This window comes from Mastomys coucha, unplaced genomic scaffold (assembly GCF_008632895.1).
Source record: "Mastomys coucha isolate ucsf_1 unplaced genomic scaffold, UCSF_Mcou_1 pScaffold19, whole genome shotgun sequence".
In the NCBI taxonomy this organism is placed as follows: Eukaryota; Metazoa; Chordata; class Mammalia; order Rodentia; family Muridae; genus Mastomys; species Mastomys coucha.
The window spans coordinates 2,410,186-2,420,216 of record NW_022196901.1 but is presented as its reverse complement, the minus strand read 5'-3'; the positions used below and the strand labels follow the sequence as shown (position 1 = coordinate 2,420,216).

The 10,031-nt window shown below is 41.4% G+C and overlaps 1 protein-coding gene across 1 annotated transcript in view; it reads left to right on the top strand.

The window, feature by feature from the left end:
* LOC116097458 overlaps positions 1–9,431 on the top strand; it is a 63,639-nt gene extending 54,208 nt beyond the window's left edge. Inside the window, exon 7 of the mRNA XM_031379961.1 lies at positions 9,023–9,431. The gene's annotated coding sequence lies outside the window, so the exon portion shown is untranslated. The remainder of the gene's footprint in view (positions 1–9,022) is intronic.
* The last annotated feature ends 600 nt before the right edge of the window (positions 9,432–10,031 follow it).

The following is a 10,031-nucleotide window of genomic DNA, read 5'->3' as shown; positions in this document are numbered from 1 at the left end:
CTTCCTGTGATCCTGGTTGTGTCAGAACTCCTCAGAGTCAAGCTGTCTCTGTGATCCTGTGATTTTGGTATCCTGTGATCCTGGGTTTGTTAAATCACCTGGGAGTGGGGCTTTCTCTGGGTGTTGTGGGACTGGCTGCAGAGCTTGTGCCCAAGGTCTGCTCTGGACCCCAACCCAAACAGACCGGAAGGAACCTGAGTCACTGAGCTGGTGGAGTTTCTGTGTGCCTGGTCCCACTGGTCCCAGTTACTCCCAGTGTTAGGACAGATGTTGGTTCCTGCTCACCTCTGATCCTGGGTGTGTCAGAGTGCTTGGGAGTGGAGCTTCCTCTGGGTGTTGTGGGACTGACTGCAGAGCTTGCGCCCAAGGTCTGCTCTGGATCCCAGCCCAGACAGACCAGAAGGAACCCGAGTCACTGGACTGGCCCTTAGGGGTGATTTTAATCTCTGACAGAATACCAAAAGTCCAGTTCAGCAGTGTCAGGATACTAACAGTCCAGTACAAAAGTGTCACAAAACATCTATCAGCAACATAACGGATCCAGCAGAAACCACCAGACCTCCAGAGACTCAGCATGAGTCAGCATGAGTGAGCAGGACCAGCTGGAATGCAATAAGAAGTTCTCTGTCATGCCTCTCTCAATGAAGTAAAGATCAGAGAAGATGCAAGACCAAGGGAGAGCTGCACAGGCAGCTATGCAAGTGCCTTGTCACTGTCCCATTGAGTCATATTTATGCTCTCTTTAAGCATCATGTGTTCTCCCACAGATCCTGCCTCAGCAAAACACCACATTACACAACCAGAAACTTCCATTTCAAGGATGTTATTTAAAAACAAAAAAAAAGTTTGCTGGGCGGTGGTGGCACACACCTTTAATCCCAACACTTGGGAGGCAGAGGCAGGCGGATTTCTGAGTTCAAGGCCAGCCTGGTCTACAGAGTGAGTTCCAGGACAGCCAGGGCTATACAGAGAAACCCTGTCTTGAAAAACCAAAAAAAAAAAAAAAAAAAAAAAAAAAAAAAAAAAAAAAAAGTTTTCTCCAGGTTTCTTTAAAAAAAAAAAACTACAGAATAAGTTCAAATAGCTTCATGTTATGTTTTGAAATTCATCCCAGCTATAGGCTAAGCAGCATGCAGCTTGGAGAGACTGCTAAAGTCCAGAAACTTGAGCTTTTCCATGGTTTCAGCATCTACCTCTGCAATCTGATCTAGGGCTAAGACTTCAGGAACGTAATTACCTCTCCTCATTCTACTTTCTGTAACTTGATAGAGCTACCGTAACTCATAGGATTTCCCAGTATCTGCTTCATCTTGTTGCGAAGCATCTTGCTGGGGATAACATTCTCTCTTCACACTTACGGGCATGGAAGTCATTTCCCGGCAACATGTACTACTTCTCAATGGTGACACAGGCCATGTTCTTCACATTCCTGAAGCCCATGCTTGAGGGTCTCAGTAAGAAAGATGAAAGGATGAAATTCTTACATTGAAATTGTGGTACAGAAAGATGTACAAATTGAAGCTCCAATCAGGACTTGGGGTGGTTGGTTTCGAACTGGAGATGTTTAAGCTAAGGACCTACATGAAAAAGAATAATACATGCTGTCCTTAATTTGTGTGAGAATGCTTGTGGACCGTGCAGAGACATAAGGGGATGGGAATGTGTCCTTCAAGGCCCCTAATCTATAAGTGCAGAAAAAGGCAGTAGAGTCAGCTGAGGGACTGGGAACGGGGAGGGGTCATTCCTAGAGTGTGTGAGCCACAACATGGTGCTGAAGAGAAAACAGCCCAGGCTGTTTCTATAAACTGCAGTAATGCTTTTAAACGATTAAAATGTTTAAAAGCTACCGAGAAGCACTTTGCCAAAACAATAGGTTCTATGGCAGCTGAAAATAGACTAGAGCTTCCCAGAGGGCCTCAAGTTACAGGGTGCATCCTGTGCACTAAGAGAATGGCTGTCACGCGCAATAAATAAATAAATTAAAACATAGTGGCTGCCTGAAGCATCGGGCAGTAAAGCAATCTACACCATGTGTATGGTCTGTGTGAAGGAATACTGTGATCCGGCAATATGTGCCTAGCAGTGGTAGAATAGGGAACATACCACCAAGTCACACCACCTCCCCCATTTGATGCTTCCTAAGGTACTGTTTGTACTCCACAGTTGTGTGATTATTAGTAGTACCTTTATACATTTTTGACTTGTGTGTGTATGTGTATGTGTGAGAGAGAGAGAGGAGAGGGAGACAGAGAGACACAGAGAGACAGAGAGAGAGGAGTGAAGACAGAGGAGACAGAAGGAGAGCAGCAATTCTCTATAAATTTGCAGCTGCGAAGTTCTCCTGTGCTCACTTCCCATAAACAGGGGAATGTCAAGCTTTCTAAAGTACAGGAGTGAAAATCCTACACAGCAGAATTATGTACACTGGGTTCTCTTTCCCTCTCTCTCTCTCTCTCTCAGTATGTGTGTGTGTTTACATATTTAGGAAATTAAGGAAATACTCTTTTTTTCATTTTTTCCTTTAATTTTTATTTTCAATTCTCAATTTTCAATTTATTTTAGCCCTTAGAATTAAGTGTTTGAAAGATAAACACTGGGCACAAGAAAATCCCCACCAACAACAGAATGTCAAGGTTTGGACTCATTTGTGTAGCTCTTTCCTCTGATGATGTCTGTTCATGTAGAAGCATTGTGTCTTTGCTTGTTCCAGAGAAGTAGTGTTGAGGCCCCTCTTTTAAAGGCTGTCAAAGGTGTGTCTCTCAATGATGGCTTTGTAGAGTGAAACAGGAAGATTTGTTTGCCTGCAGTGTGGGCAGAAACCTATCAAACAAGGAGGCTGTAACAGCTCAGTGTGGTCATGTACTCGAGTTTGGATACCTAGCACCCACATAAATACAGGGGTGGCTACACTGGCCTGAGTGAGTCAAAGACAGGCGGATACCTCCCTAGCCAGGCATGCTAGCCAATCGGTGAGCAGTGAGGTTCAGCAAAAGAACACATCTCAAAAACAGAGAGAGGGGAGAGAGGGAGGGAGGGAGGGAGGGAGATACCTTTGACCTCTGACCTCATCGTCAATGCACACAGGCATACACACATGCAGAGAGAAGAAGACTAATGTGAGAAAATATGGTTAGGCATCTTGCGAGTAAAATCTATTGTAGAAAGTGATGAGTACAGAGTGCTCATTCAGATAGATGATGTTGCTCTATTCAGATAAAGAGAAGTGAGAAGGGGAGCAAGCATGTGTGAGAGACTGAATTCAGTGTGGGTTCCCGTCATCCACAGGAGTCCACAGAGATGCTAAGCAGAGTTGGAGCTCCATGAGGACCCTTGGAAGATAAATACTAGAGAGTGATCAGTAAGGAGCTAGTGATGGAAATCTGAGCGTTGGATCACCACAAAAAGTCCCAGTAGTTTAATCACCCAAGTGTAGAAGAAACTCCTGAGACTCAATAGGAATAACCTGATTTTAATGTATTAATGACGTGAATAGAGATTTCTCCAAAGGAGACATGCAGGTGCCAACAGATAAAAAGTGTTTAACATCACTAATCATCCAGAAAATGCCAGTCAGAGACACAATGAGAAGCAGAGGGGGTGGAGTGATGAGCTGGGGGAGGGAGGAGGGACAGGGGTTTGTTTTAGTTTTTGGGTTTTTTAATTTAATTTAATTTTTTTCTCTTTTTTTGGAGGGGAACCTGGGGAAGGAGATATTGTAAATAAAGAAAACATCTAATAAAAAAAAGAAACTAGTTGGCTACTGCCACTAAATATATTTTTTATTGTATGGGTTGTAGCTCCTCTTTTGCCCTACCAGCATTTAAGTTGTCCCACATCTTGCAGTAAACACTGGAGTCATGACATCTTTTCAATTATTTTGGATCTCTACACAGCAGTGGGATTGCTTATTGCAGTTCTGATTTTATTTCTTAAGATGCCTTTAATGGTTTCCATGTGGCAAAACCATCTTACATTCTCACCAGCCATGCACATAGCTTCCAATTTTTCTACTTCATTGCAACTACTTGTTATCTTTGGACTTTTTGATAGCAAGTATGCCACCAAGTCTATAACTACCTCTCATTGTAGCTCTGACTGGCATTTCCAGGGAAATACTCTTAAGGGAAGATGGTAGGTGTGTGTAAGGAGAATTAAGGTAAGTGCCTTCTACTGAAAGAGGGAGAAAGTTAAGTTTCTTCAGGTCAAGAAATTTCATTACAGAAAGCCGCAGGCAGGGACCAGGAAAAAGGGAACACAGAGTTGGATTATTCACCAAGGGGATTCTCCTAGCCACATTAATATGTTCAAATGCCCTTCTCCCTGCTCTATATACATAATTATGTGCAGCTTTTGTTTTCTGTTTAATTTTTTTTCTTGCTTCTGATTCAGAGTGCAGTACCTGGCCTTGGGTTTCACAAGTTTATTTCAAAGCATGATTGCTCCACCATATAGGCAAAGGGTGACGCCAGTACTTGAAAGAAACAACAAACAAACAAAAAACAACCATGTTCTTGTCCTAACAGATTAGTGCAGTATTTTATTTTAATTTATCATAGAAAATACTAGTTTTAGTATTGAAATGTTTGCATTTTGAAAATATGACTAACTTAGATAACTGTTGGTACTACTGTTTTGCATTTTGGGTTGTGAGACTAGCCTTTCATGGCTGAACCATCTTTCTAGCTATGGTATTAGTTTTTATTTTAAATATTATGTGTGTGTGTATGTATGTGTTTGTGTGTATATGTGTGTTTGTGTGTATGTGCGTGTATGTATATGTGTGTATATGTGTGTGTATGTATGTTTGTATGTGTGTGTATATGTGTGTTTGTGTATGTGTGTGTATGTGTGCATGTGTATGTTTGTGTGTGTATATGTGTGTTTGTGTGTGTGTATGTGTGTGTATGTATGTATATGTGTGTTTGTGTGTGTATGTGCGTGTATGTATATGTGTGTATGTATGTTTTTATGTGTGTGTATATGTGTGTTTGTGTATGTGTGTGTATGTGTGCATGTGTATGTTTGTGTGTATGTGTGTTTGTGTGTGTGTATATGTATATGTTTGTATGTGTGTATATGTGTGTTTGTGTGTGTGTATGTGCATGTATGTGTGTATGTGTGTGCATGTACATGTTTGTATGTGTGTGTATATGTGTGTTTGTGTGTGTATGTGCGTGTATGTGTGTGTGTGTGTGTATGTACATGTTTGTATGTGTGTGTATATGTGTGTTTGTGTATGTGTGTATGTGTATGTTTGTGTGTGTATATGTGTGTGTATATGTGTGTTTGTGTGTGTGTATGTGTGTATATGTGTGTTTGTGTGTGTGTATGTGTGTATATGTGTGTTTGTGTATGTGTGTATGTGTATCTGTATGTTTGTGTGTGTATATGTGTGTTTGTGTGTGTGTTTGTGTGTTTGTGTGTGTGTGTGTTTGTGTGTGTGTGTGTGTGTGTGTGTGTGTGGTGGATGGGCATGTGTTCTCAGGTGTACATGGGTGCATTTGCCTGAGTGTGCATATGTAGAGGCCAGAGGTCAATGTTAGGTGTTTTCGTCTACAGTTTATCACGTTGTTTTCTGAAATAACGTCCCCTCCTGAGCCTGGAGGTCAGAGGTCAGTGTTTCAGCTAGATTCCCTGGCCTTTGTTGTCTCACGGATCTGCCTATCTCCCTGCCCCTTCCAACCACTGGCACTGGGCTTAGGTGTGTGCCACTGTTTCTGTGGGCATGGGAATTCTAAACCTGGTAGACACACTTGCACACTCAGCAGTATATCCAGCCAAGCCATCTTCTTAGCCCCAGTATTAATTTTTAGATAATTTTGTTTTGCAGACTTGAGAGCTGTGACATTTTGTATTTACTCTGCTGCAGGAATATTCAGTAGCACTCAGGTCTGCGTCAGAATATAAGGACCTTCGAGGCAAGGGTTGTGTTCTCTCTGTACCATTGACATTGCCTGGACCTGAGCCTGACTTCTCTCAAGTCTCCTTGGCTTTTCTTTTTCTCACCTGTTGACTTTGTTGGAGTTCTCTTTCATTGCCCTGCTTATGATAGTATGAAGTTTTTTTTTATTAGATATTTTCTTTATTTACATGTCATATGATTTCTCCTTTCCCAGTTTCCCCTCAAAAAAAAAGAAAAAGACCAAAAAAAGAACCGAAAACCAATAAGAACAAACCCCTGTTCCCTCCCCCCTCCCCATGCTTGCCACCCCACCCTCTTCCACTTATTGGCCCTGGCATTCCCCTACACTGGGGCACAGAACCTTCAAAGAGCCAAGGGCCATCCTCCCATTGATGATCGACTTCGAAATCCTCTATGATACACATGCTGCCAGAACAATCAGACCCCTCTATGTGCAGTTCTTGGTTGGTAGTTGAGTCTCTGGGAGCTCTGAGGGTACTAGTTAGTTCATATTGTTGTTTATCCTAAGGGGCTGCAAACCCTTCAGCTCCTTTGTGCCTTTCTCTAACTCCTTCACTGGGGACCCAGTACTCAGTTCAATGGATGGCTGTGAGCCTCTACATCTGTATTAGTCAGGTGACAGTATGAAGTTTTGACAGTGCCTGTCATCAAACAGCTTTTATAATAACTGGCAGTAGTGACCAGAAGCAGATAAGAAACAAAACAAGGAGTAGTACTAGAAACAGGTCAACTGTAGTTATCACAGTAATCTTCAAACCTTAACTCATTTTTAGTCTTTTGTCTTATTTTACATTTCTCATGTTCTTTTAGTACCCTTTTCTGTGTAGGTTTCTTCTCACTATCTATTTTCTGAAAAGGATCCTTGAAACAGTTCCTGGGTATTCACTCATTAAAACCCTAATCTTTTTTTCTCTCAAAGCTCAACTCAACCTTCATCTTTGTACAAATGACCCTGGCCTCCCTGACCCATACATTTTTTTCCTCTTGAATGCCCAGCTCATGTTATTACCCCCCTCTCTCTTGATACTCATGGTAGGATATATAATACATTTCTCCTTGTAGAATATAGAATTCTCTCTGTTCGGGATGTCTTGAGCATATTATTAACCTTACCAGATCTCCATTTCCTTGCCTGTGAAGTAGAGGTTAAGACAGTTGAATGCCCACATGGTTGAGGTGGTAGTCTGGTAACATGCAAAGTGTGATACCAGAGGTTCTGAGTGTGCCAGAGGCTCTGAGTGTACAATAGCTTTGACAGCTGCACCTCCCAGACCCTGGCCTCTATCTCTGCATATTGATTTGACCATCAATGATGACACTCCGTAGGTAGTGAGTTTGTTTTGCTATGCAATTGATAAGAATAAAGGAAGCTGGCATGGGCTACATCATAGTGGCATGGAATTGATTGAGTAGCTATTGATTTCTTTTCTGTATGTCAAGCATTAAGAATACAACTTAGAATTTCTCCTGTCTAAAGGAAGTTCAGGGGAAAGAGTGGAACAGAGACTGAAGGAAAGGCTATGGCTCCACATGGGAATCCATCCCACATGCAGACACCAAACCCAGACAGTATTGTGGATGTCAAGAACTGTTTGCTGACAGGAGTCTGACACAGCTGTCTCCTGAGATGGTCTGCCTGATCCTGACCAATACAGATGTGGAAGCTTGCAGCCAACCATCAGACAGACTGAGCACAGGAGCACAATGGAGGAGTTAGGAGAAAGACTGAAGGACCTGAAGGGGCCTTATCTGGCATCAATGGGAGGGGAGGCCCTTAGTCCTGTGAATGCTTGATGTCCCAGTGTAGAGGAATGTTAGGGTGGTGAGGCAGGAATGGGTAGATATGTGTGGGAGCACCCTCAATAGAAGCAGGGTATGGGGGCATGGGATAGGGGGTTTGCAGAAGAGAAGCCAAGAAAGGGAATAACATTCAAAATGTAGACAAATAAAATATTCAATTAAAAAATACAACTTAGACAAAACAGGAAAAACTATGCTTGTGGAGCAGATCTTTTCTAGTGTGAATAAGAAAGAGTAGGGTGCAAATAAATATGCCTGTAAGCTCTGGCAGCACTGAAAGAAAAGAAGGGACAGAAACCAGGGCCCAGATAAGGTGGCCTACTTGAGATCATCAGGAAGGTGTCCCTGAAGGAGGGGACTTAATCAATGCCCAGAATACTGCACACCTTGTGTCCTCTCACACCTGCAAAGTCTAGCTTTCCAAAAAGATATCAAAGTAGAAATAAGACTGCTTGGGGAACTGTGGGAGAGAAGAGGGTACAATAAAATGTAAACGTGAACAAATGTTTTCTATATATACATATATATATGTATGGAAAATATCATAATTGAAGCTATTGTTATACATAAACAATATGCAATAACAAAAACATTCCAAGCTATAATATGGGGTGAAGCTGCAAAGTTGGGAAGGGCATAGCAGGCAGTGTGGTTCAGAAGTGAACATTCCCCCAGACATAATAGGGTAAGTAATTTCTCAACAGGACTTGCACTGAGAACTATTTGGAAGCAGACATTTCAGGTGGAAAAGCAAAGCCATGGGGTCGTGGCTTAGAACAGCTTCAGAGAGACAAGAAATCAGTTAATAAGGCTGGGCAGTTGCCCTGGGAATGGGAGACGTGCTCAGGAGTCGCCGCGGCTGTTTTGCCGCTGTGTGCCCAATCCTGGATTTTCTCATTGCATCCATTTGAAACGGGTGACTTCTCTTTTGCCATGTTGATTTTTTTGTGGGAGTCTTTATACTGAGTGTGCACTCAGACTTCAGGGTGGGCTGGGTAAGTCCTTCACAGTCCCTGAACTTGCTCCCTTTCATGTTGGCAGAAGGAAAAGGAATCACTTTGTTCCCTTGAAGAACCTTTACATTCTCAATTTATCCCAGTGTGTGTGACTAATTTGAGTTCATAATCGTTGTGACCATGTGCAAGCTTTTCAAGTGACAAACTCTGGCTTGGAAAATACTACATTTCTAAGAAAAATGATGGGCTGCCTTGAACTTTTAAGCCTTCTGGTCAGAACATGCAACTTGAGTTAGCATTGTATTATATGTGTCCAGTAATTACTGTGTCTTTTTTCTTTCAGGTTCCCATTGGGATTTTAATGATGTCTACACACTCTTTGAGAATGATTGAACATCAAAATTCCTTTAAGTTAAAAACTTTGAATTCTATTGAACTTTTTGTAGAGTATTTTGTTACTTAGACATTATAACTTGTCTACTAATTTAAGATTGGGTTGAACAAGATTTTGTCATTATTTAAAAATTTGAATTTTCTTTTTTGATTGTTTTTAAATTTTGAGTAATCTTCATCCAAACTAGTTTGCTAAGCTTTGTATTCTTGCTTTTTGGACAGTGAGTATTGTAGATATTACTTATTCATACATTTGGCACATCAATTTCCATATGGGTTCAGCTTTGTTGGCTTCCTTTCATCATGATTATGTCAAGTTATTATTTTCCCATCATTACAGTGACAATAAACACTCTATTTCTAATTTTGCTCACATTTATTTTTATAAAAGGGCTCTATTATTCTGAGCTTCCCTCTAATAGTAGATTTTCAATAATTCACACAATTAGAATTTGATGATATTTTATTAAGTCAGTAATAGCCTTTAAAACACACACATATATTCTTTTTTCCAAAATACAAGGTATGAGAGCTCTTCACAGTTTAGTATATTAGAGGATTTTAATAACAAAGCAGGTAGTGTCAATACTAAATAAATTGTTTTCATTAACAATTGATAATGCTTGGTTTACCCATTGACAATTGCTTCATGAACTTTTCCCACATTAGCTGGTCACTTATTATCTCTGAGAGTATTTGACATGGTGGCTTCCAGTAAATGCACTGAGTTGTGTGAAGTGGCAGTTAAATGAGCAACAGCTCTTTCTCATGTTCCTCCTCCTTCCCGAAATCCAACTGGACAGAGAAGCTGAGATGTAGCTGCCCAGATTGCACACCATCTTCCTCTGCACAGCCACATACCCTTTATCAGTGTGTGAGTGGAGCTTCTTCCAGAGATCACAGCTTGGCAGGGAGTCCCTTGAGGAGCTGTGCCCACAACCTCTTGCTGGCCATTGATG